The 24970-nt window shown below is 40.5% G+C and overlaps 1 protein-coding gene across 3 annotated transcripts in view; it reads right to left on the bottom strand.

Moving 5' to 3' along the window:
* Nucleotides 1-24970, bottom strand: part of Map7d2 (MAP7 domain containing 2) — a 126249-nt gene that overhangs the window by 91506 nt on the left and 9773 nt on the right. The window lies entirely within an intron of this gene.

Here is a 24970-nt window from a genome sequence, read left to right on the forward strand (position 1 = left end):
AGTAAAGGGAACACTGACTAGGCTACTGAAATATAATTCAAGTCATGAGTGTGGTGCTCAGGCCTGCTTCTTCCTGGCTTCTATTCCAAAAAGAATCTTTAGTTGTTAAGTAAAATACACAGGGGCACAAGCAAGGCAGTGCAGTAGGTAGCAGCACTTCCTGGGCAAGCCCAATGACCTGAGTTGGATCCTCAGCATCCACCATGGAAGGAGAAAACACAGTCCTGAAATTGTAAACACTCTGAAAACATGTGAAGAATAATTCTGAGAGTTGCAACTCCTGGTCCATTTCTCTCTGAAAATCATGTCCAGCAGTATTACTGCCACTCCAAGCCCACAGATCTATGTGTCTGGCATCCTCAGCCCAGCCACAATGTAATTCTTAAAGAATCTTCAAGGTAGCCGGCGGTGGTGGCGCATGCCTTTAATCCCAGCACTCGGGAGGCAGAGCCAGGCAGATCTCTGTGAGTTCGAGGCCAGCCTGGACTACCAAGTGAGTTCCAGGAAAGGCGCAAAGCTACACAGAGAAACCCTGTCTCAAAAAACCGGAAAAAAAAAAAAAAGAATCTTCAAGGTAACTTGGAGGTTCTAAGGTAGAAACAGCTGCTTGACACAAACATGCTTTTGCTTTAAAAAACAAAAAACAAAACAAAACAAGAGCAGCATACAATGTATGTTGTCCTCCTCAAGGTCATTCAGGCCAGTACAGCTGGCATTTTAAACTGTAGTGCAGTTTGTTGATAACATTAACCTCTTTTCTACTCCCCTCCCTCTAGTAGTCATTTTATTTTAAAATAATGACTACAGATTATGATTCTGGCCAATCAAAGACAAATGTGAACCCTAGTGGGTGTTTGTGGGAAAAAATTTCTCAAAAATAAAACAATGGGTCCTTCAGAGGTAAAGTCTCAAGGTTCACAAACATGCATAAACACTCTCTTTTGGGTGCACTATCAGAAAGGCCTTGTCATTCAAAACAATACAGGAGAAACATATTCTTGTGCACTGCAGTTCTGCCTAAGCATAGGTGCCCTAAGGATTATAGCTGTCAGTATTTCTTCCCTTGATTTTTTTTATTACAGAAGGTTAAAAACTAATGATGTATGCACTTCCTTTCTTATAAAAAATTATTTATGTATATTTTATGTATGAGTGCCATCTGCATGTGTGCCTACAGTCCAGAAGAGGGCATCAGATTCCATTACAGATGGTTGTGAACCACCACGTGGTTGCTGGGAATTGAACTCAGGACCTCTGGAAGAGCAACCAGCACTCTTAACCACTGAGTCATCTTTCCAGCCCCATGCATTTTCAAATACCTTTTTCATGTCCTAAAACTGTCATCAAAGGATCATATTCTGTTGCAATTTAAGCATGTTAGCCTATCACAGTAAGTAGTGGGTTTTAGATTTACTACATTACTTTAAAATTGAACAAACTGACATAACAAAAGGTTACTACATACACTTCTATTTACAACTGACCAAAAACCAGGGATTTAAATGGCCAGTGCCTTAAAAAATAGTATACTCGCAATCCTTATAATCTAATACAGTGGTTATCAGCTACAGGTAACTACATTTCGACATTCTGAGTTTGGCAATATCTAAGGACACTTTGGATTGTCAAAACTGGGAGAGCTGGTGCTACTGGCACCCAGTGGTTAGAAGCCAGGGATGCTAGTAAATATCCTACAACACACAGAATCAACGAATCATCCATCCCCCAAAGTCAGTAGTGCTAAGATGAGAAAGCCTACTGTATAAGCTGGGGATATACATATATACATATATATATATATAAATATATATATATATGTATATATAAAAGTGGTAGAGTACTGGACTAGTATGCACAAGGTCTTAGGTTTGATTCCCAGTACCACAAAACACACACATACCCATATATTAAAAAAAGTACCCTCACTATTTGAAAATCAGGTGTAGTTATGTACTCCCTATAGTCTCAACAACTTGAAAAGCTGAGACATGGAGAATCATGTGAACCTAACTACATAACAAGATCCCCCATCTGAAGAAACAAAACAAGTCAAAAAACAAAGCCCTAAACAGAAAGCCTGTTGTAGTAAGCTATGAGTATAAACAATAGAAAAGGCTTTTCTACAGTGTATATATATTGGTACATGTCATAGCAATATGAAGTACAAAACAAGAGTCTGAAATTATAAACAGAATTAACATAATTCCCATTTGTGTACTTCTAAAAAACTGTAGCAATTTATAGCAATATCCATCATTTTGTAATTTCTTCAAAAATAGAGAATCTATAAACTTGTCTGGCCGGACGATGGTGGCACACACCTTTAATCCCAGCACTTGGGAGGCAGAGCCAGGTGGATCTCTATTGTGGATATGCTCTGTATAAATAAAATGCTGATTGGCCAGTAGCCAGGCAGGAAGTATAGGTGAGACAAGCAGAGAAGAGAATGAGGGGAATAGGAAGGCTGAGTGAGGAGACGCCAGCCTGATGTCCAGGGAGCAGCATGTAAAGGCATCAGGTAAAGCCACAGAACACGTGGCCACATATATATTAACAGAAATAGGCTGAGTTAAAATGTAAGAGGTAGTCAGTGGTAGGCCTGAGCTAATGGCCGAGCAGTTTAATTAATGTAAACTTCTGAGTGATTATTTTATAAGCGGTTATGGGGTCCATGGGGCTGGGCAGGACCAGAGAAAACTTCAGCTACAGATCTCTGTGATTTCGAGGCCAGCCTGGTCTACAGAGCAAGATCCAGGACAGGCACCAAAACTACACAGAGAAACTCTGTCTTGAGCCGGGCGGTGGTGGCACATGCCTTTAACCCCAGCACTCGGGAGGCAGAGCCAGGTGGATCTCTGTGAGTTCGAGGCCAGCCTGGGCTACCAAGTGAGTTCCAGGAAAGGCACAAAGCTACACAGAAAAACCTTGTCTCGAAAAACCAAAAATAAATGAATAAATAAATAAAAATAGTTTAATTGGAGTTACCCTAAACAGTAGGATAATAACCCTTCCAGAAGCCATAGACCAGGCTGGCCTCAAACTCAGAAATTCACCTGCTTCTGCCTCCAAAGTGCTGGGATTAAAGGCGTGTGCCACCACCTCCCAGCTACAACTAAACTCTTTAATATGGTGGCAAGAGAGATGGCTCAGTGGTTAAGAGCACTTGCTGCTCTTGCAGTGGACCTGATTTCAGGTACCCACACCCACAGAGACTCACAACTGGTCAAAACGCAAAAAATGAGTGACTGTGGAGTGCTCAGCCCTAAAGGAGACATCCGTATCATACTCACCAAAGCTTGGGGAGCAATGCAGAAGAGTGTGCAGAAAGACTGTAAGAGGGGATGGAAAGTATGACTCAGAGATTAAGAGCACTGGCTACTCTTCCAGAGGACCCAGATTCAATTCCTAGTACCTAGATAGTGCCTCACAAGTCTGTAACTCTAGTCTCAGAGGATCCAAAAGTCTATGCTGGCCTCTGCTGGCAACAGATACACACTCTGAATGTAGACATACATTCAGGCAAAACATCTTTACTTATAGAAATAAAAATAAATAAATCATTAAAAAGGAAGACTGTATGAACCAGTATGGTGATATTTTATTTGTGCTGAAATGTGATTTTATTTGTATGTTAATAAATAAAGTTGCCTGGGGATTAGAGCTAAAAGCGAGCCATTTAGCAGAAGTTCGGTGGTGGTGGCACATGCCCCTAATCCGATCACATGGCAGGCAGAGTCTCTGTGTGGTCAAGGACTCAGCCAAGCATGGTGACCCTTGAGTCTTTAATCCCAGTACCAACCATAGATACCATGTCTGTATAGATACCAGTACCAACCATAGATACCATGTCTGTATAGACAGGCAGTGATGAGGAAGTCATGTGGCTGGGCTTAGAGCCAATGAGAAGGCAGAGCAGGACGGCAATAAAAAGACAAGCCACAAGGAAGAAGGTCTCTCTCTCTGGGAAAGCAATGGCAGCAAGTGGTAAGCTAAAGGTGCTAGTGCTGTGATCTCTTGGGCTTTTAACTCTGTATTTGGCTGTGTGTTTCTTTTTTCTCTTCTTTTCTTTTCTTTTTTTTTTTTCTTTTTTTTTTTTCCGAGACAGGGTTTCTCTGTGTAGCTTTGCACCTTTCCTGGAACTCACTCTGTAGACCAGGCTGGCCTCAAACTCACAAATATCCGCCTGCCTCTGCCTCCCAAGTGCTGGGATTAAAGGCGTGCGCCACCACCGCCCGGCTGGCTCTGTGTTTCTTATTTAACAAGACCATTTAGAATTTTGTCTACAAGCCAGAGGACAGGAAATGACTACTGCAAAACAGTATCATCTGGATATAACAGGGCAGTTGCACCCATGAACTCCCAACATCTGTAGCTGCCTGTATAACAGCAGCAAGCCAATCAACTATCCACCATAGAGGGAAGGGGGCTCACTAGGCTCCACCCCTAACTGAGGAGCTATTGCCAGTTGATAATGGTGGGTTAGCAGAGTCAGTTTTCTTCAGTGTGACCCCCTGGTAGTTTGTCCATGCTCCAGTAATGGCCCTACACACATGTATATGGGGGCAGCACTAACTGGACTCAATGGGTTGTTAAAAAAAAGAAAAGAAAGAGCGGGATATAAAATTGGGAGGGAGATCTGGGGGGAGGGATCCAGGAGGAATAAAAATATAGATATGATCAAAATACAATATATACATGTGTGAATTTTTCAAAGAATAAAATTTAAAAATAAAATAGATACAAAAAATGGAACTTTAGTCAAACCTTGCATAATGTATAAAAATTAACTGAAAATGGACCTTAATGTAAAACATAAAATCTTAAAACTTCTAGAGTAACAAAAAAAGGGGGGAAAAGGAGAAAATCTTTTCGCACTTATATCCAAGGATTTCTTGAAATATAAAAAAGCTCAAACTTACCACAAGGCAGTGATGGTGCACGCCTTTAATCCTAGCACTTGGGAGACAGAGGCAGGTCCATCTCTGTGAGTTCCAGGCCAGCCTGGGCTATGAAGCAAATTCCAGGACAGCCAGAATTGTTACACAAAGAACCCGTCTCAAAAAAAAAAGCTCAAACTTTCATAAAAAAGTATTAGTCACAATTAATCAAAATTTCTTTCTAAGACTTTTTAAATATTATTCAAGTGTACATGGAGACCAGAAGAAGGTATCAGGTCCCCTAGAGCTGTTACAGGTTTTTGTGAGCTGCTCAACACTGGATCTGGGAACCAATCAGGAGTCCTCTGGAAGAGCAGCAAGCACTCCTAACCACTGGGTCATCTCCCCAGGCCTCCTCAAAATGTCTTCTGCTCTTCCAAAGATGCCACGAGGAGCTGGGAAAGATGGCTCGGTAGTTAAGAGTACCTGCTGAACAAACATGAAGACTAGAGTTCAGATTCCATCATCTATGTAACAAGCTGTGTGTCCTGCCACATGTCTCAGTTTGTAGGGAAGTGGATACAGGAGGATCTCGGGGACTTGATGGTTTTCAGCCTAACCAAGAAAATGAGCGCTAGTCTCAGGTTGAGAAAAAGACCCAGCCTCAAAGGAACAGATGGAGAGTGATAGAAGACATTTGACTCCCTCCTCTGACCTTTGAGCACACACAAAGGCATGCACATCCATACACATGGGTGCATATACTCACACATACACATAATAAACACAAATAAACATTTTTTAAAAGACACCATGAAAAAGGTAAACAAGGACATAAGGACATGTCTGTAATGTCAGCACTGGGGAGGCTATGCCATGAGTTTGAAACCAGTAGGCCAACCAGGGCTATGTATCAAGACCCTGTCTCACCAAAGGAGACTGACAAAGAGACAGAGACAGAAAGGTGGGGGAAGAAGAAGAAAAATATTCACACATACAGATGTCCAAGAATCTATGTTAAAATGCTTTTCTGGTTATATATTTTTTTAAAAAAGAAGAGAACATGAAGGTGGGAGGGGATGTGTTGGGGTGTCTGTGGGAAGCTGAAGAAGGGAAGAGGAGTAGATATGCCAGTTTGATTCCCAGCACCCATAAGGCAGCTAATGACCACCTAGGGCAGCAGTTTTCAACCTGAGAGTTGCAACCCTCATAGGGGTCAAATTATCAGACATTTACATTACAATTCATAACAGTAGCAAAATCCAGTTATGAAGTAGCAATGAAATAATTCTATGGTTGGGGGTCACCACAGCATGAGGAACTGCAAAAGGGTCGCAGCAGTAGGATGGTTGAGAACCACTGACCTAGGCGATCTGATGCCTTCTTCTGGCCTCTGCAGGCACTGCATGCACATGGTACATAGACATACGTGCAGGCAAACACCATATACATAAAATAGAAATAAGTCTTTTTTAATTAAAAAGACCAATTTATTCGGAAGATAATAACAATTATAAATTTATGTGCATCAAACACCAGTGTACCCAGTTTTAGAAAGCAAATACTACAGAATACTAAGGGGCAGATGGGCCATAATACAGTAATAGATGACTACATCATTCTCACCAACAGATTTTCTACCAAGCAGGTTCAACCTGCAGAATTCAGGTTTCATGTGGCCCAACACAGTTATAAACTTACCTAAAACTTCACAATGGGGTTAGAGAGATGGATCAGTGCTTAAGAGTACTTTCTGTTCTTCCAGAGGACCTGGGTTCGATTCTCAGTACTTACATGGAAGCTCAGAACTGTCAGTAACTCTATTTATGAAGGAATCTGGTGCCCTTTTCTGGCCTCTGTGGGCACTAGGCACACACACACTTATATAACTTCAGGCAACACACTAATATACATAAAAGAGAATAAAAACCATTTTAAAAATATTTATTGTTTATCATTCCACTGAAGTATTTTTTTAAATCATGAGAAGTTGGGGGAGGGTCGCTCAGTTAGTAAAGCACTTGCCTTACAAGTATAAGGACATGAGTTTGAGCCACGGTACTAATGTGAAAATGCCAGGCAATGGTGGCATGTGCTTGTAATACTAGAGCTCAGGAGGTAGAGACAGACAGATTACTGGAGCTGGCTGACCAAAGTCTAGTCTGCTTGGTGAGCTTCAGGTCAATGAGAGATCCTCTTTAAAAGAAGGTGGACAGCTTTCCTAAAGAGAGCACCTGAAGTTATCCTTAGGCTTCCACATTCACACATGTGCACACACGCATGCAGGTATGCATACCATTTTAAAAACTGAAAAGTTTTTTCTGTGTGTTACTTATCTAGAAGGTTCTGAAAACTGAATTTTATAGCTAACAGTATTCAATCTCAATGTTAAAAGTTGAATATACCTTCTAACAAAAATCAGCAAAACCACTAAAATTACACTATAAACCAAACTGACTCAGTAGACATGTATAGAATATTCCACCCAAACAGTAGCAAAATACAAATTCTTTTTATCAGCAATGGAACTTTTCTGTTGAGCCATAAAACAAATCTTAGCACACACAAAACAAACAAAATAATTTTCCATCCATCAGATCATAATGGAATGAAAATAGAAATCACAAGCAAGAGAAATTACAGAAATGTTTTAAATGCTTAGATTGAACAATGCACTTGTGAATGAACAGTGCATCACTGAAGAAACTGGGAGTTTCTTAGGAGTTTCAAGGGCAATGTCAGTCTATGTCTCAGGAGTAGAAAGAGGAAGGCTAGGAAAGGTTCCAAATAAATTATTAATAACTGCCCCTCCCACAGAACTGAATATCCATCAGTACAATAAAATGTAGAAGGAAGGGCAGGAGGACAAAGCCACGCCTGAAACAGGGCGTGCTTTAGCCAAGAATCATTTAGTGGACTATAATAGACAATTAGATTATTTCCATTTAAGAAAGCAAGAACCAAGTTCACCTTAACAAATCATTTAAATATCTTCCTGTGTACATATCAATTTGCTTCTCAGTTGCATCCTGGGCCTTAAAAAGAAAACACAGAATCATTTCCAAGAGAATCTATTCTCACACCACACTAAACATTGTGTTTTACATGAAGGAGGTCATGTCTGTCTTACTTCCAGATCCTTGTACAAGCTGTGCCTCCTACCTGGAGCACCCATAACTCTGTACATACATATTTTCAGTACTGGTAGATGAATGGCTACTCCCAGGAAGTGACTCATAGTCTACCCCAACATTCCAGGAGGGGCTACTCTAAATGCCCTATAGTTCCTAACCCTCACCATTATTGCAGTTGGTCTACCCCAGCTCTAGCTTGTCCTTTTATGTTGTTTACTATTGCTTGTACAGATCCCAGCCCAGAGTCACAAAGTGCTGCTAGAAGACCACAGACATTTTGACCTATCTGTTACATCCTTCAGTCTGGTGTCTTCCTTATTGGCCTCTTCTTTGAGAATAAGAGAATTATTTCCCTTAGAGGAAACAATTCAATACCTATCATGGTGGGTTTAGCTGCCTCCCCTTCCCCACAGTGAGTATCATTAATTACACAGAGCCAATGGACCTATGTCACAGCTACTGCTACCAGCAGAGACAAACCTGGTCTTTACTTTGATATAGGGTACTGACTAGTAGGTCTATAGATGTTGCTCTCCAGATGCCACTGGAATCTGTCTAGTAATGTTCTTGGCAGAAACACTAATGGTATAACCAGAGGTTCTCAAATCTGAGTTTGCATCAGAATTACCTTGGGGGATTTACTCCGAGGACTTGTAAAAATAGTGCTGGATTCATACACTCAAAGACCTAATTCAAGGGCTGGAGTGAACCTCAAAAATTTGCATTTGACAAGTTCCCAGATAATAATATTGTTGGTCTGTGGATACCACTATAAGTCCAGACTTAAACAGCTTAAACCACAAACACATTTGCAATTTCATTTATCAAGAAATAGTTATGAAAAGAGTCTTGGGTTTGGCTCGGTAGTTAGGAGAAAGATAAAAGATACATTGTGCTCTGTCACTCAGCCATCTTAGGTTGTCTCCCTTCCTGATATCTGCCATAGCTACAGCATCATGTTTTCAAAAGAAACACATCAAGTAGAATAAAGGTTATGAGAGCTAAAGTAGGGAAGGAGGCCCTTTCTTTATGCTCATCTTCTCTGATCTCAAAGATGTCCAGTGGTCTTCCCCTTAAGGCTCTTTGGTTGATACTAGGTCACATGGCTAAAAAGAGAACATGGGAGTAAAATGCATGGGAAAAGAACATGGATCTACCATTAATGACTTAGATTTGAAGTGATTGCCTAGCTCCACACTTTCAGGGTTGACGTAGAAGCCTTTCCCAAGCTGTATAAAAGGGAAAGAATGGTTGTTGGGTAAGCAGTCAATTATCTGTGCTACTGTCCAGTCTTTGTGCAGATGCCCTATGGTCAGCCAATAAGAAGTATCCTCCAACAAAAGCTGCCAGTCATACTGTTAAAGAACAGTCCAGCTCCACACTAGCTATGCAAACTCTTTCAGCTTCCTTGCCTACCATGTAAAGGAAGGTTAAATCTACCTTTGCCACAGGAGAAATTTTTAAAAAGCAGCAGATCTGCCCACTTACCATCTCTATCAAATGGAGCATTTGTAAAGCTAGGGCTATGTTGGATCTATCCCACACCATGGGTTTAGCACATATCAGGCATTCAATAAATGTTTGTATAGTAGACCAAGAACTTCTTTCAAGTACCTGTCTTCAGACTCTGCCAAGGTCATTTTTTAGAAACACCTTTTGGGAATTTGTATACTAGAAGAGAATGACCTGCACAAACCAGAAAGGAATGAAGATGGATATGCATACACACATGTTCCCTAAACTGGTCTCAAACTCTAGGGTTCAAGATATCTTCCTGTCCCAGGCTGCTGAGTGAGTACACAGAGTAAAGGTACAAACATCCATGGTAAGAAGTATTCTAGTTCCATTTTGCTTATGGAAAACAAGCCTTGAATTATTTTTTTATCCTAGGCTCACACTGAGAAAATATTAAAAGGCTGTAAACTCGGGAGGTACCTAATTCCTGATTTCTATTCCTGGTCCACAAGAGACTGAAGACTATGCATGCAGCTATCTATCTTCAGGGCCTCTGTGACCCACTCCTGCTAGCTCTGTGAGTCTGGAGGGCCTACCTAGCTGAACAGACACGAAGTGTCTATCACCAGGATTCTGACAATCATCTGTCTTAAGAAAGAAAACAAGACACTGGGTAGATGGCTCAGTTGGTAAACTGCTTGCTGGAAAAGCATGAGGACCTGAGTTCAGATCTTCTGCACCCATATAGAAAGCCAGGGACTGCCTGTAATCCCAGCACTGGGGGTGGGGAACAGACAGGATTCTGGAGGCTTGTTGTCCAGTCAATCTAGCAGAATCAGTGAGCTCTAAATTAGTGGAGTGAGCCTCTAGTGATGTAGTGAGTCTCTTTCCTCCAAACATACACACATATATGTGATATGTGTGTTCACTAACACACATACAAGTATAGAAACATGCATACAACACACACACACACACACACACACACACACACACACACACAAGTTCAAAGTTTCTCTCAAAACAACAATTTAGTCTATTTCACCCAACCAAAAAAAGGCAGGATGGATCTTGTTCTAAGAGTACACTATGTTCTTCTCTCATGTGGCTCTAAAAATTCCATAGCAAGGACCCGCTTGTATTCACTGTATTCCCAGCAATAAAGAGACATAATGGAAGATATGCATGCATGTGTATGTGTCTGTGTGATCATGTACATGTATGTATATGTATGTATCACAATCAGGAAGCACACTGCTGTTTTTTCCTGTTTTTTTTTTTTAAATAAACCAAATAATGAGCAGACTCAGTAATAGGACCCTGATGATCTTCTTTTGTCAAGACTATTAGTTTTGAACAAAAATGGTTTGCCTTGATTAACAGCTATCAGTGATAACAAATGACAAAATGTTTTGATCTATCCACAAGAAATTACCTTGTCTAAAATTCTCAGCAAGAACCTAAGCATAACCAAACTTTCCCATGTTGATATCTTCAATGCATTTTGTGAAAGTTTTAAATATTAGTATTTAATACATTTATAGTTTTTTAACATTTTGTTTTCTGAGATAGGGTCTCTTGTAGCCCAAGCTAGCCTCAAACTCCCTATATAGCTCAGACTAACCTTGAACTTTTGATCCTCCTGCTTGTACCTCCTAAGTGCTGAAATTAAAAGTGAGCTCAAGTGCTGGGATTACAGGTGTGCATTACCACAACTGGCTCAAAAAAAAAATTTAGTCCCAAAGAGACAAGCAAACTATCAGTGCTTATGGTGGCTTGAATGAGAATGGCCTCCACAGGATCCTATGTTTGAATACCTGGTCCCTAGTTGGTAGAACTGTTTGGGAAGGATTAAGTGTGGTTTTGTTGGAGGAGGTGTGTCACTAGGGTTGGTTTCAAACGCCCAGCCTCCCCTTCCTCCTTCCTTCCCTCCCTCTCCCTCTTCTTACAAGCCTCCATCCCTCACTCTCTCTCCCGGTACCCCCATCCCAATTGACAGACTGAAAAAGTCCCTCCTGGAAGGAGCAGGGGAGCTCAGTAAACTCACAAGAAGTAAGAATCATGAGGTCCCTCCTGGGTAGTACACACATAAGCAGTAAACAACTGTTGGGGGAGAGGAAACTCTTCCAGCCATTGCCTGTAAAGTCTACAGGTAACTCCTCCTTAAAACTTTCTTGAGCAGTAAGTAACTCATTCTGGAGTGGGAGTTTTTAAGATGTAGCTTCCCCAATCACCTATGTTCCTTTAAGTAACTCCAATAAAATTGGTTGACAAAGATGGATAGAGATGGAATCATTTCTTTGTTCTGTCATTGTTCTATCTGGGGTGGAGTTGTTTGTGTGCATTTCCTCAGGAAAAGTAATGCAACAGATGTTTAATGACTAATAACATTTACTGAGTAATTTACTCTGTGTCAGGTGCTTTGTTAAGTGCTTATCATGTATGATCTTATTTACATCTTAAAAGGACCTCACAGAGTTAGATTCATTACTCCTCCTATCCACATAGGGACACAGGAGATTTCTGTAGAGATGAAGCAATTTGGGTCAAGATCACATAAGTAGTTAAAAAACAAAGAATCAGGACCTAAACCAAGTAAATCTGGTTACAAAAGCAAGCAAAAAAGTGTAGTGAACCAATATTTTGTCAGTCAATAGCAGTACTCTATACTAAATATTAATATTTGCAGATTTTGAATACATAGTAGTTAGACTACTATATACTGGTTCTGTTATGGGGATAAAGTGCCAGAATTTACACATCTGGAGATACTTTTGAAAGGAAGGTAATTCCTGTCCCAGAACTCACTCACTCACTCTCTCACTCACATGAGACATACCCTGAAGCCTTAATTCATCACTTCCAGACCATATCATAGATCAATCCCAGATCAACATTTGGCTCCACTTTCACTGACCTATCTCTGTAATCCCTATAGACAAGCCAGTGAAAAGCCAGCTTCATAGTGACAAAATGAAAGCAGGCGACTTATAAGGACAGCACAGGGCTTAACTGTGCTATGTGTCCATCATTACTTTGGGGGACTGAATTCTCTCTCTCTCTCTCTCTCTCTCTCTCTCTCTCTCTCTCTCTCTCTCTCTGTGTGTGTGTGTGTGTGTGTGTGTGTATGTATGTGTGTGTACAGGGTCTCACCATGTAACTATAGTTGGCCTGCAACTCACTATGTAAACCAAGCTGGCCTCAAACTCAGTGTTCTGTCTCTGCCACCCTAGTTCTGGGATTAAAGGTTCTCCCATGCTGCGGGGTTGGGTAAGGTGGAGCAGAATTCTTGTAGCTATGCTACACTCACTAATTCATCCAATTTGGGAATTATTTAAGGAGTATTTAGATAACCAGATAATGTCAGGCGAGAATGAAGGAAGAAGGGAAATGGGAAAGGTGGGGGGAGGTAAAAAATAAATCAAGACAGGGTAGACTGGCGGTAGGTTGTCTAGGGTTGAAGAGTGAGGGGAAAGAGGGAATTACTGTTGATGAGTACAGAGTTTATTTTGAGGGTCATGAAATGTAGAATTTAGCATGGCAGTGTTTATAGAACTTTGAATATGCTAAAAACCATTGTATACTTTAAATGGGTGATTCTGCAGTGTCTTTTTTTTTTTAAGAAAGAGAACGTGTGTATTATATAACTCTAAATTGTGCAAGGTCCTGGGTTCTATCTCCAGCGCAAACAAAAGACAGAATCTCGGTATGGGGCTCACTCACATATGTAATCCCAACACTCAGGAGGCAGAGAAAGGAAGCTGGCCTGGTCTACACAGTAAGTTCCAAGCTACCCTTCACAGCAAGACTCTATACCTCAGCACTGCCGCACCATGAAAAAAAAGAAAGAAAGAAAGAAGGAAAAATTACCAAAAAAAACACAATAAAACAATGCTCAAGACATAAAATATTAAAACCACAACTATAATATGAGAACATGGGGAAACCAAAGTACTTTTTTTTGTATGAATAGGAGAGATTAAGAGAAACAAGGTTTACTCTTCACTCCAAAGCAGAACACAGAATCTGACAATTTAATATTTAAAACATTTATTTTAAACAACCTGCTTCATTTGAAAATACAAGTAGCTGTAGAATTTGGGATCAGAACCAAGAAGGGGGGATTGTAATATTACTTAGTGGTAGAGTATCAAAGTGGAAAGCACAAGTCCCTGGGTTCAATTCTTTGCAACACATGCACATAAACACACACCCTAGATATGGAACAGAAGTAGTCTGCAGACAAAGAAAGTCATGGGACAAAACAAACACCGTATGAAAGAGAGTCTACTCTAGAAGCCAGGCTTCCAGAGCACCGCTGGGGACTCTGACCCATTTGTGAGGTCCTTTGCAACATCCCGTTCCATAAAAGAAAGTCTCAAGGGTAGCTGAAAATATGTCAGGTAGCAAGGGAGCCAGTCTAAAGGTCAGGTCTAAAAGCCTCATGGTGGACAGTATACTCTTGCTAAAGATTGGATGGATTTCAAATTTTTGATACAAATCACTTTTTTTGTAAAAGAGTTTTTGTACCAATTCTGAACACTCCCCTCCTGATACTCAGGCCACCATCAAGATTCTCTTCTCTCCTTGCAGTCCTAAGAAGTCCTTGCTATAAATCATTGAATAGTAAATAAAATAATTTGCAGCTATTCAATACTTAGGACCAAACTACAAAGAATTACCATATGATCCAGGAATTCCACTTTTTGGTACATAATCAGATGAACTAAAAGCAGGAACTCAAGTAGATATTTTCAGTCCTATGTTCATAGCAGCATTATTCATGATAGCAGAAAGAAGGCACCTCAAGGGTCTATTAAAAGATGAGTAAACAAGATGTATATTATCCAGGCCAAGAATTATTCAGGCTTGAAAAGGAGTGAAATTCCAATGCATGCTATGACATAGTTGAATCATGAAGACATTATGCTGAGAGAACTTAGTCACCAAAGGGTAAATTTTGTTTAACTCCACTGATATGAGGTAATTAGAATAGGCAAACACATAGAGACAGGAGATAGAACAATGGTTATAAAGGGCTAGGGAAAAGGAAATGGGGCATTACTGTTGAATATAATGATTATGGAGCTTCTATTGGCAATGTTGAAAATGTTCTGGAAATAGTGCTGATGGTGAATATACATTGTGAATATACTCAGTACCACTGAACGGCCCTTAGATGGATAAAATGGTAGTTTATATTACATATATTGTTACTGTAAAAAGCAATTTAAAATTAGGATTCTTACCTCTAAGAAAACACACTTGATATTGTGAGATCTCAGAATATGCCAGCCCAAGAGTTCTTTGGCATTTATTTATTAGCTATATGAGTGTTTTGACTGGATATATGAATGCATTATGTGAGTGTCTGGTGCCCACAGAGGCCAGAAGAGATCATGGGATGCCCTGAAATTGGAGTTACAAACTTTTTAGGCCATTATGTGGGTACTGAGAAGCAAACTTGGGTTTTCTGGAAGAGAAGTGACGGCTCTTAAGTGTGCCATCTATCCAGCCCTTGTTTGGTTATGTGTTTAGGCAAGCTCTCACTCTGTATTACAAGCTGCTAACTATGCAGCCTACACTGGCCTTGGAATCATAGCAATACTCCTGCCTCAACCTCCTGAGCACTAGGATTACAGGTATGTGCCAACACATCTAGCTTCTCTAGTATATTTTAAAGTGATTACTTAGAGGAACCACAGACAGAAATAACTGGAAATCTGTCCTTTTGTAAAAGAAATTTTCTTCTATTTACATTGTAGGTAACAGGTGCACAAGTTTTCTTTTCTAAATTTCCCCTTATCTGCCTGTGGTAAAGACAGCGGGACTTTCAAATTTTTGAATGTTTATATTTTATTGTTGATATTAGTATGTAACCTCAGGGAAGAATAAGAAAGGAAAGGTTATGGCTTAACAGAGATGTGTTTGTGTGTCAAACTGACAAGTCACCAACTGCCCTGGCTAGTTTTATGTCAACTTGACACAAGCTAAAGTTATCTGAAAGGAAGGAATCTCAATTGAGAAATGCCTCAACAAGATTGGTCTGGAGGGCATTTTCTTAATTATTGATTGTTGGGGGAGGGCTCAGCCCATGGTGGGTGATGCCATCCCTGAGCTAGTGGCCCTGGGTTCTGTAAGAAAACAGGCTGAGCAAGCCATGAGGAGCAAGTCAGTAAGCAGCACTCCTTCAAGGTCTCTAAATCAGCTCCTGACTCTATGTTCCAGCCCTGCTTCATTTCCTGTTTTAACTTCCTTCGGTGATGGGCTACAATGTGGAAATATAAACCAAATAAACCCTTTCCTTCCTAACTTGCTTTTGGTCATGGTCTTTCAACATAGCAATAGAAACCCTAACTAACACACAAACACAAAGTCATGTGGTGGGATATTAAAGAGTTGAAAAAAGTGTAGCCCCAAAAGGGGTCTTTCATAGATGTTGTGTTTTGGGATACTAAAAGTTTGTCAATAAGAATGCCAAGTGCTTGTTTCTGCCTACAAAGGTCATACCAAGCAAAGGGAAAATTGTAATAATATAAAGAACTTCCTGACCCAGGATGTGAAGCAACACCCCTCCAGCCAGTTGCCACAAATGTCCAGCTGAGATCTATTATCTATCCCAGAAAGGTACAAAATTATCATAATTGATTAAAAAGACAACTTATCCTACATTCCTTCAGGAGTCCTTCTAGACCTGAGTTCACAGAGGGAAACAATCTCAGCCTTGTGGGTGATACATTGTGCACCCTAATAAAACTTTCCTGGGGATCAGAGAACAGAACAGCCACTAGATTAGACATAGAGGCCAGACAGTCGTGACACACACACCTTTAATCCGATCACTCGGGAGGCAGAGATCCCTCTGTATCTCTGTAAGTTCAAGGCCACACTGGGAACAGAGCCAGTTGTGGTGGCACACACCTTTAATCCCAGTACTGGAGATCTCATGTCTTTGCTTGGGAAGGACATATGCCTTTAATCCCAGGAAGTGATGGCAGGAAGCAGAAAGGTATATAAGGTGTAAAGACCAGGAAATAGAGGCTTTTTAAGCAGTTCAGCTGAGATCCATTCCAATAAGGACTCAGAGGCTTTCAGTCTGAGGAAACAAGATCAGCTGAGGAGCTGGCAAGGCGATGTTGGCTTTGGCTTGTTCTGTCTCTCTGACCTTTCAGAATTTACCCTAATATCTGGCTTCTGGGTTTTTTGTTAATAAGACCATTTAAGATTCATGTTACACAGCCTCTCTGGTCTAAGATGATATGGAGGAGAGAGTTGTCCCAAATCCTAGAGTTCTGAGCAGAAATATAGTTACTTGACCTCTATAACTTAGATATAGCACAAAGAACAAACATCTAAGAAGTCACTTAGACTCTGTGGTGATATTATGTTGTATTCTAATAAAACTTGACTGAAGATCAGAGGACAGAGCCAGCCACAGAGTTAAACACAGAAGCCAGGCAGTGGTGGCACACACCTTTAATCCTAGCACTCAGGAGGCAGAGATCCGTCTGGATCTCTGTGAGTTTAAGGCCACACTGGGCTACATGAGATTGATCCAGTCTAGGAGAGAAACGGCCAGGCAGTGGTGGCACACACCTTTAACCCCAGTATTTGGGACACACACATGCCTTTAATCCCAGCACTAGGAAGGTTGAGACAGGAAGTGAGATGGCTGGGCGGAGAAAAGCATATAAGGCACGAGGAGACAGGAACTAAGAGCTTTTTGGCTGAGGACTCGGGGGCATCCAGTCTGAGGATTCGTGGAGACAGGATCTTCTCTTTTTAGCTGAGGAGTTGGCGAGGCAAGAAGTGGCTGTGGCTTGTTTCTTCTGATCTTTCAGCATTTACTCCAATATCTGGCTCCCAGTTTTTATTAAGACCATTTAGGATTTGTGCAACAAGACTCCATAAAAACATGGGTACAACTCTGTTGAGCCTGTCTGAGTCCTTCTTGCCAGAAAACTGGCTACAGCCTGCCGTCATTCTGGCACAGCTGGCTGGCTTCATATTGGTCTGTGAATCACACATGCAATTCAAATCACTAAAGCTGGTGGAACTGTTAGTGTATCTTTAAACAGAAACCTATAAGTCTGTCACAGGCCTGTCACAGTAATTCCTACCCTGACATAATACTTTTCTCCCAAGACCAACTCCCTTTTGCTCCAAATATCAAAGAGCCAGGTTTTGGTAGAAGACATTAGTGTCCTGTGAGGGATAAGGAAGTTCTCCAACACACACACACACACACACACACACACACACACACACACACACACACCCCTACCTCCCCCGACCCCAGAGGTCAAAGTAACACTGTTGCAGCTTGGCAAGAACACTAAGGCGCTGAAACCTTATAGGTCTTGTGAAACCAGGTGTGTACCCAGCAAAGTAGACTAGGGAGTACAACAGAAAAGTAGTTACTCTCATCAGAATACTCCCCAAGGAAACCACAATCCTGCCTGCCTTTTTTCTTCTACTGATCCTACCTCTAGGTTTCTCTAATGTCAAGACATTTGCACCCACCACTACCTTAAGTCCAGGGACATCTGAAATCATTTCCACTATGGCTTCAACTTCCTCAAACATTTCAGCTGCAAGTTTCTAAGGCAGGTTTGAAGTCTGCACGCATAATATTTCTGCAGATCTAGGAAATACTACTTACCTTCAAATCTTTCCTCAGCGAGTGAGACTATGTTTCTACAGGAGTGGAGTCCTAGAAAAAGGAAAACTTGTGCCTTTGCAAAGGATCAGAAATCAGGATGTTCCCTAGAAGCTTGCCGGAATTGCATTTTCCTCTCCTTTACATACATAGTGAAGTCTTCTCCAACTGGGGCATTACTCACTTGTAGATTAACTATCTTGGGAAAGACAACAAGCATGCAGAAACTAGAGGCAAGTCTCTTTGATCTAGTCCTATTTTTATTGGGGAGAAACCCCACCTACTTTAGATCCAGGATCTGAGGCAGATAGGACTGTAAGCATGGGTTTTCCCTTATATCTTCATCTCTGTTTCCCTGCTCTGCTGAAAACTTTTCTGAGTGAGCTTTTAGAAACTAAGGAGCATTTATTAATTCAACTACTATATACCCTGCCTCATGAAGCAGCACTCAGTTTGGCAAAGATATAAGTACACAAATATTCATAAGGCAACAGACCTGGCCTGGTGGCACACACCTTTAATCCCAGCACTTGGGAGGTAGAGGCAGGCAGATCTCTGAGTTTGAGGCCAGCCTGGTCTACAGAGTGAGTTCCAGGACAGCCAGGGCTGTTACACAGAGAAACCCTGTGTGTTGGGGGGAGGACATAAGGCAACATAGATAAATTACAGTAAAGCTATCACTGGCACAATGAACTGCTTGAGGTGGTAGCCATGGATGTGCTCTCCTATCCCAACCAGAATGCTTACAATTAAAAAGACTAAGCACCTGTACTAACAGAGGTGTGGAAAAAATAGAACTATGACTGGAATACAAAACAGTTCAGCCACGTGTTAGCAAAATAATGCTGCTCTCCTGGTATCTACATTCTAGTCCTCAGAACCTGGGATTGTTACTTTATGTGATAGAAGAGCTCCCCAGGAGGCTGTAGAGATGTCTCAGTCAGTAAAATGCCTGCTGAACAAACATGAGGGCCTGGGTTTGGATCCCAAGAACCCATGTTTAAAAAAAGCTGGGTAGCGGGGCTGTGGTGATGCATACCTTTAATCCCAGGACTCAGGAGGCAGAGCCAGGAGGATCTCGGTGACTTCAAGGCCAGCCTGGGCTACAAAGCAAGATCCAGGACAGGCACCAAAGCTACACAGAGAAACCCTGTCTCAAAACAAACAAACAAACAAAAAAAGCTGGGTATAGTGACATGACATGTGCCTGTAACCTTAGCACCTGAAATAATGGGGGACCCCTAGAGCTCACAGTTTCGCTGACAATGAGCTTTAGGTTCATTGAGAGACTTGCTTCAAAACATCAAGATACAGAGTGATCAATACAGCCACCATCAACCTCTGACCCCCACATGTGAAGGTTCTTTTTATTTATTTATTTTTGTTGGTTTGTAACTACACATGTGAACACACATGTGAATGCAAACCTGAATGTACACATGGATACACTAACAAGTACATATGTACCTAACCACAGACACAGGAACACACACACACACACACACACACACACACACACACACACACACACACACAAAGGGTTTTGCAGATGTGATTAAGCTAAGCCCCAAAGTAACCAACCACAAGTGAGCCAGGAGTGACCTGATGTGACAAAGCATCAGAAATTGGAGACAGAATCACAGATGCTATGCTGCTGGCCTGGAAATTGGAGGAAGGGTTCAGGAACCAAGGAATACTGGAAACAGTTTCTTCTCTGAAGCCCTCAGAAAAGTTCTGCCACCACCTTGATTTCAGACCACCTATAGAATTAAAAAATAATAAACTTACTTTGCTTTAAATCATTATCTGTAGTAATATCAGCAATAGAAAATTAATACAAGCTACTCTTTAAAATAGTTGGCAATATCTGCTAAAATTGAACATATTCCTATTTTATGACCCAGCAATTCCACTCCTGGGTATATAACCAATAAAATATATTTGCATGAGCACCAGTATATACATACAAGTATTATGTCCATACCAGTTTTAGTCAAAACCATAAGGATGAGCCGGGTGGTGGTGGCACATACCTTTAATCCCAGCACTGGGGAGGCAGAGCCAGGTGGATCTCTGTGAGTTCCAGGCCAGCCTGGGCTACAGAGCAAGATCCAGGACAGGCACCAAAACTACACAGAGAAGCCCTGTCTCGAAAAAAACAAAAAAAAATATGTAATGCATAGTCAGTATGTAAAGTCCAAAACAAAGTTCCATGGCTTCAGAGTGATTATTCTAACTGTATAGAAGTTCACTTAGATGGTAGACTTTGGTTCTGAGAAAGTGTTTGTGTGTCTATGTTAATCTAGCTGCATGATGTATTATTTTCAAGTTCTTTACAATAAAGTGATTTAAAAAACAATACATACTATATCAATCTATTTTAAGAAAGTTTAAAAAACAATCTGTAGTAAAAAGATGCTAAAAACAGTGTTAACTTTGTGGGTTGCTGATTAGAAAAAGGCAGTAGGAAGTCTTGTGGGAAATGGAAATATTTAATTTCTCGATCTAGGCATTGGTTACATGAGTACATACATAAAAATTCATTAGACTATATACTTAGTATTTGTAAAGCTCAATTTCCAAGTGCTAATCCCAATTTTGTTTGCATATTATTTAACTGTATTAGAATAACCAACTATAATGGAAAATGGGAGAAAAGAAAGAAAAAAGAAAACCACTAGAAGTATGTGTGGTCATAGAAAGTTTTAGGGAGGAGGTAAAGTGCAAGTCAAATACTGAAACATGGACAGGATAGACAAGAATAAAGAAAACAGATACAGAGAAGAAGCTAATTCTAGACAAAGGGAAGAGCATGCAATTGTCAGTAATGTGTAAATGGGTGTAAAGTGTACTGATACTAAGGGCCAGTGGCCACCAGTCAAAGAGGCTACCGGGTGAGTGCAGCTCTATTTCAACAAGCCTGGAAACTATTACAAGCAGTTTAGACTGTATTCTCTACAAAATGCTCAGCTGACATCAAAGGAGGTTAAAGCCAGAAAGTAACATGATAGATTCATGTTAAGGAAGGTTATCTGGATACAGGGACCCATAATGCTCTTTTAATACTCATCTGGTCCTGGATGACAAGTCTAACCAAAGGCACTGGCCGCAGACATGGGGGTCATAAAGGATGAGGGAGCAGAACTTCTGTGTGCTTGACTATTATGGGAGAGGGGGACCTCCAAACCTATATGGCTAGTAAGCCCATGAACAAAAATGAAAATCAGATACATCTTTCCCTCTTCCTACTGGGCTGGTCATGAAGGATCACAGAGCTGGAAAGCACCAGTAAGGCTGTCTGAAGTACTGTCAGGTGAGAAACTGAGTTATATGGGCCAATGCCTGAGGCCAGTTTATGGGAAGCAATCTGGAACAAGAGCTGAGACTCACATATTTTACCATAAACATCTTATAGAACAGGAAACACAACTAATGAAGCTGTGACAGCCGATGCTCCAAATGCTCTTACCAACCTCATGTCCAGCCATGGATTCACTGACCTATACTCATGATCCAGGTTCCCACCAGCTATCCTTGCCAGCCTTTTCCTGGAGAAGTTCTCCCCCCAGTTCACCCAAATTCTAATGGCTTTTTGAAATACCTTCTGAGTATATTGTTTTCTCTGCCAAGTTGTTTAAAGAGCTTAGCTTTTGTCTTTACTCTTCAGAGATGCTAACTCGATAAGCTGAGACAAGTCTAGAGAGGGGCTGTCTGACTACTGCTATCCCAGAGCCATCAGGAGACAAAAATAAGTTTTACTTACTACTTTTATCATTGTCATCCCTTTACAGACCTGATTATGAACAAGAGAAGCTATAAGTTATATTCCTGAGAATGGTTCAATGACAATTAACAAAAATGAGAGCTTGTACAGGACAAACCTGGATGGGTACGAGGGCAACTCGTTTGAGATCTGGAATGCATTCTTCATGCCTGATCCTAATCAGGCAAAGTGAATCAACATTCAGTTATGGCACAGTCCAAAATGGAAGCCATTATAGCAGAGTCACAGAAACGTGTTTAATTACATGCAAGCCCAAATTCAGTTCCTCAGTGCTCAATAGCCACATGAGGTTGGTAACTACCATATGGGATAGTTTAGATCTAGAACATTTCCATCTTCACATATAATTCTATTGGAAAGCACTGTACCTTGTAGGTCTAACCTGCTGGGCAAGTAAGAGGGTGAGTACTCACTCTGAAATCATTTTTTAACCTAACGAAAAGGAAAGAATTCTTTAGCTTTTAGTAGTCAAGATAAAATTAGGTACCACAAAGGGCATTTACTACTCCTCAGCAGAAAGGCATTCAGCCCCCTCAAGTAAAACTGCAAGAAACTAAAAGACAACTAAGAAATTAGTGTGAAGGAGTCTACTTCTTTCACTTTGTTCTATAAAAAGGGCTAATCTCATACCAGAAGACTATGTAGGAATATGCAGAAATCAATGGACCATTAACAAGTAGCAATTGCTCTTTTAAAAAAACTTGTGGCTAATTAAAATAAAATCAAGTGAAGTGGAAATTTGAGTGAATAAGGAGGGGAAGAAAGAACAAGAACATATTTTGCAGACTAAAACTACAATTAGAATTAGCTTTTTAAAGAAATTGCTTTCCTTCTGAAGTCATGATTAAAACTGTTAAATGATGTCGGTTATCTAGCTAATGAAATGAACACCACTAAATTTTGTTCATAGCATATGACTCCAATGGTGGAAAATTATCCAAATGCAAAGAATACTTCCTCTGAAGTCAGTCATAATATTTCACTACCAATTGTCAACCCCGACTGGTACTCAAGCAAACTGAACACATACAATTAATGAGGTAAAAACAAAACAAAAACCAGGAAAAAACACTTAAGGAGCTACTACCCCTATACACAATGCTGTTTCCCTTTCCAGTCAGTAGGATACTGAAAATTCATACCTAGGTGCTGAAGGAAGAGAACATACAGGAATCCCATTGGGGTACAAATTGTTTTTAAAATAAGCACAGCAGGAGTATTCTATTTTACCTAGTTCAAAATTCTGATGGCTATTTCAAGTTAATGGCACATATTAAGATACTGTTTTGAAGTAGGGATAAAGTGCTGCTCAATAAAGGACTTTGGGTACCTGGAGAAAGACTCCTGCTACAGGGGAATTTCCTATTCTGTATTTATTAATTTCAGGTATTCCTATATAGCCAATCTCAGAAGGGATTAAAGTTGCTGATTATAAAATGCAATGGTAAACATGGGAAGTGGATGCTGGGGAAAAAAGGGTAGAGACAGAATAACAGAGCTGAGAAGTTAATCTAATATATCTACCATTGAAACTGGCATACCATACTTGTTAATTAAACCAGCACTCAAGTCTTAGGTCTAAAGGTAAAGACCAACAACTGTTCCAGGGACAGCTTGGTCAGAGACTTGTCCTGCAGGCCCTGAAGCAAATGCTGGATAACTGGCATTTTCCAGTAAGACCCTCTAAGCCTAATGCTAACACTCTCCCATTAGATCACAGAACAAGGACAGCAGAACCCAGAAAAGGACTAGGCAAGAGTGTAGTTCCTGACTTTGAAGCATCTGTCCTAATAAGCTCTTCAGAACTGGAAGGTGGCTTCCATAAATAACAGGGACTATTGCAAGCTCCAACAATACTTAACAGCACAGTACTCAATAGAATGGTATACTTAGAACCCAGAAGGCTCAATTTAGACCACTTAACTTGCTATGACTAAGATGTCTAATAGTGATGCCCAAGACAGTAATCAATAGCTGTAGTTGGCTAATGATCGTTCAAAGCCTGATCAGTTCAAATAAAGATGTGCCAGAAGCATAAAATACAATCTCACTTGATAAACTGTCTCAATAATTTTATATGCTGAACTTACATTTTACATATAGTTGTGGCTAAATTAGTGTGTGTGTGTATATGTATATATATATGCTGAACTTACATTTTACATATAGTTGGCTAAATTACTGTGTATTTATATGTATATATATACATATATATATATGTATATATATATTCCTTTTTTTCTCTAACATGGCTACTAGAAAATTTAGGATTACATATGTGGCTGTACTTTACTTGCATTTTCTGGCACTGACCTACACTGTTGTTTAGTATTCTCTTTGACTTTTGTTTTCACTTTTTATTCATTCTGACAATATTCACAAAATGATAAGTCTGATATACTACTTTATTTTTAAAATACAGCTAAAGAAGTCATAGAACTATTAACCCAAAATTGAAAAGATAAGCATGTCTGCATGGAGTCTAAAATTCTATTATATACCTTACCTTTTTATTAAATGCTGGCACAAAGTTTGGTATATGGCCTCTCAACAATGCCAGTCTCCCTCTCAACAATGCCAGTCTCCCGCCGGGCGGTGGTGGCGCACGCCTTTAATCCCAGCACTCGGGAGGCAGAGCCAGGTGGATCTCTGTGAGTTCGAGGCCAGCCTGGGCTACCAAGTGAGTCCCAGGAAAGGTGCAAAGCTACACAGAGAAACCCTGTCTCGAAAAAAAAACAAAAAACAAAAAACAAAAACAAAAAAACAAAAAAAAAACAATGCCAGTCTCCCTACTTTACCATTCATTATCAGTCCACAATAAAATGTAACTTGAAAGCACACAGCAGGTGGTGGTGGCACATACCTTGTAATCCCAGCACTTGCGGGGCAGAGGCAGATGGATTTCTGAGTTTGAGACCAGCCTGGTCTACAGAGCGAGTTCCAGGACAGCCAGGGCAACATAGAGAAAACCTGTCTCAAAAAAAAAAAATCAAACAAACAAACAAAAGAAAAAGCCAAAGAAAGAAAGAAAGAAAACATACATTCCAAAACATTTATAGCA

The sequence above is a fragment of the Peromyscus eremicus genome, chromosome X (genome assembly GCF_949786415.1).
Source record: "Peromyscus eremicus chromosome X, PerEre_H2_v1, whole genome shotgun sequence".
NCBI lineage: Eukaryota > Metazoa > Chordata > Mammalia > Rodentia > Cricetidae > Peromyscus > Peromyscus eremicus.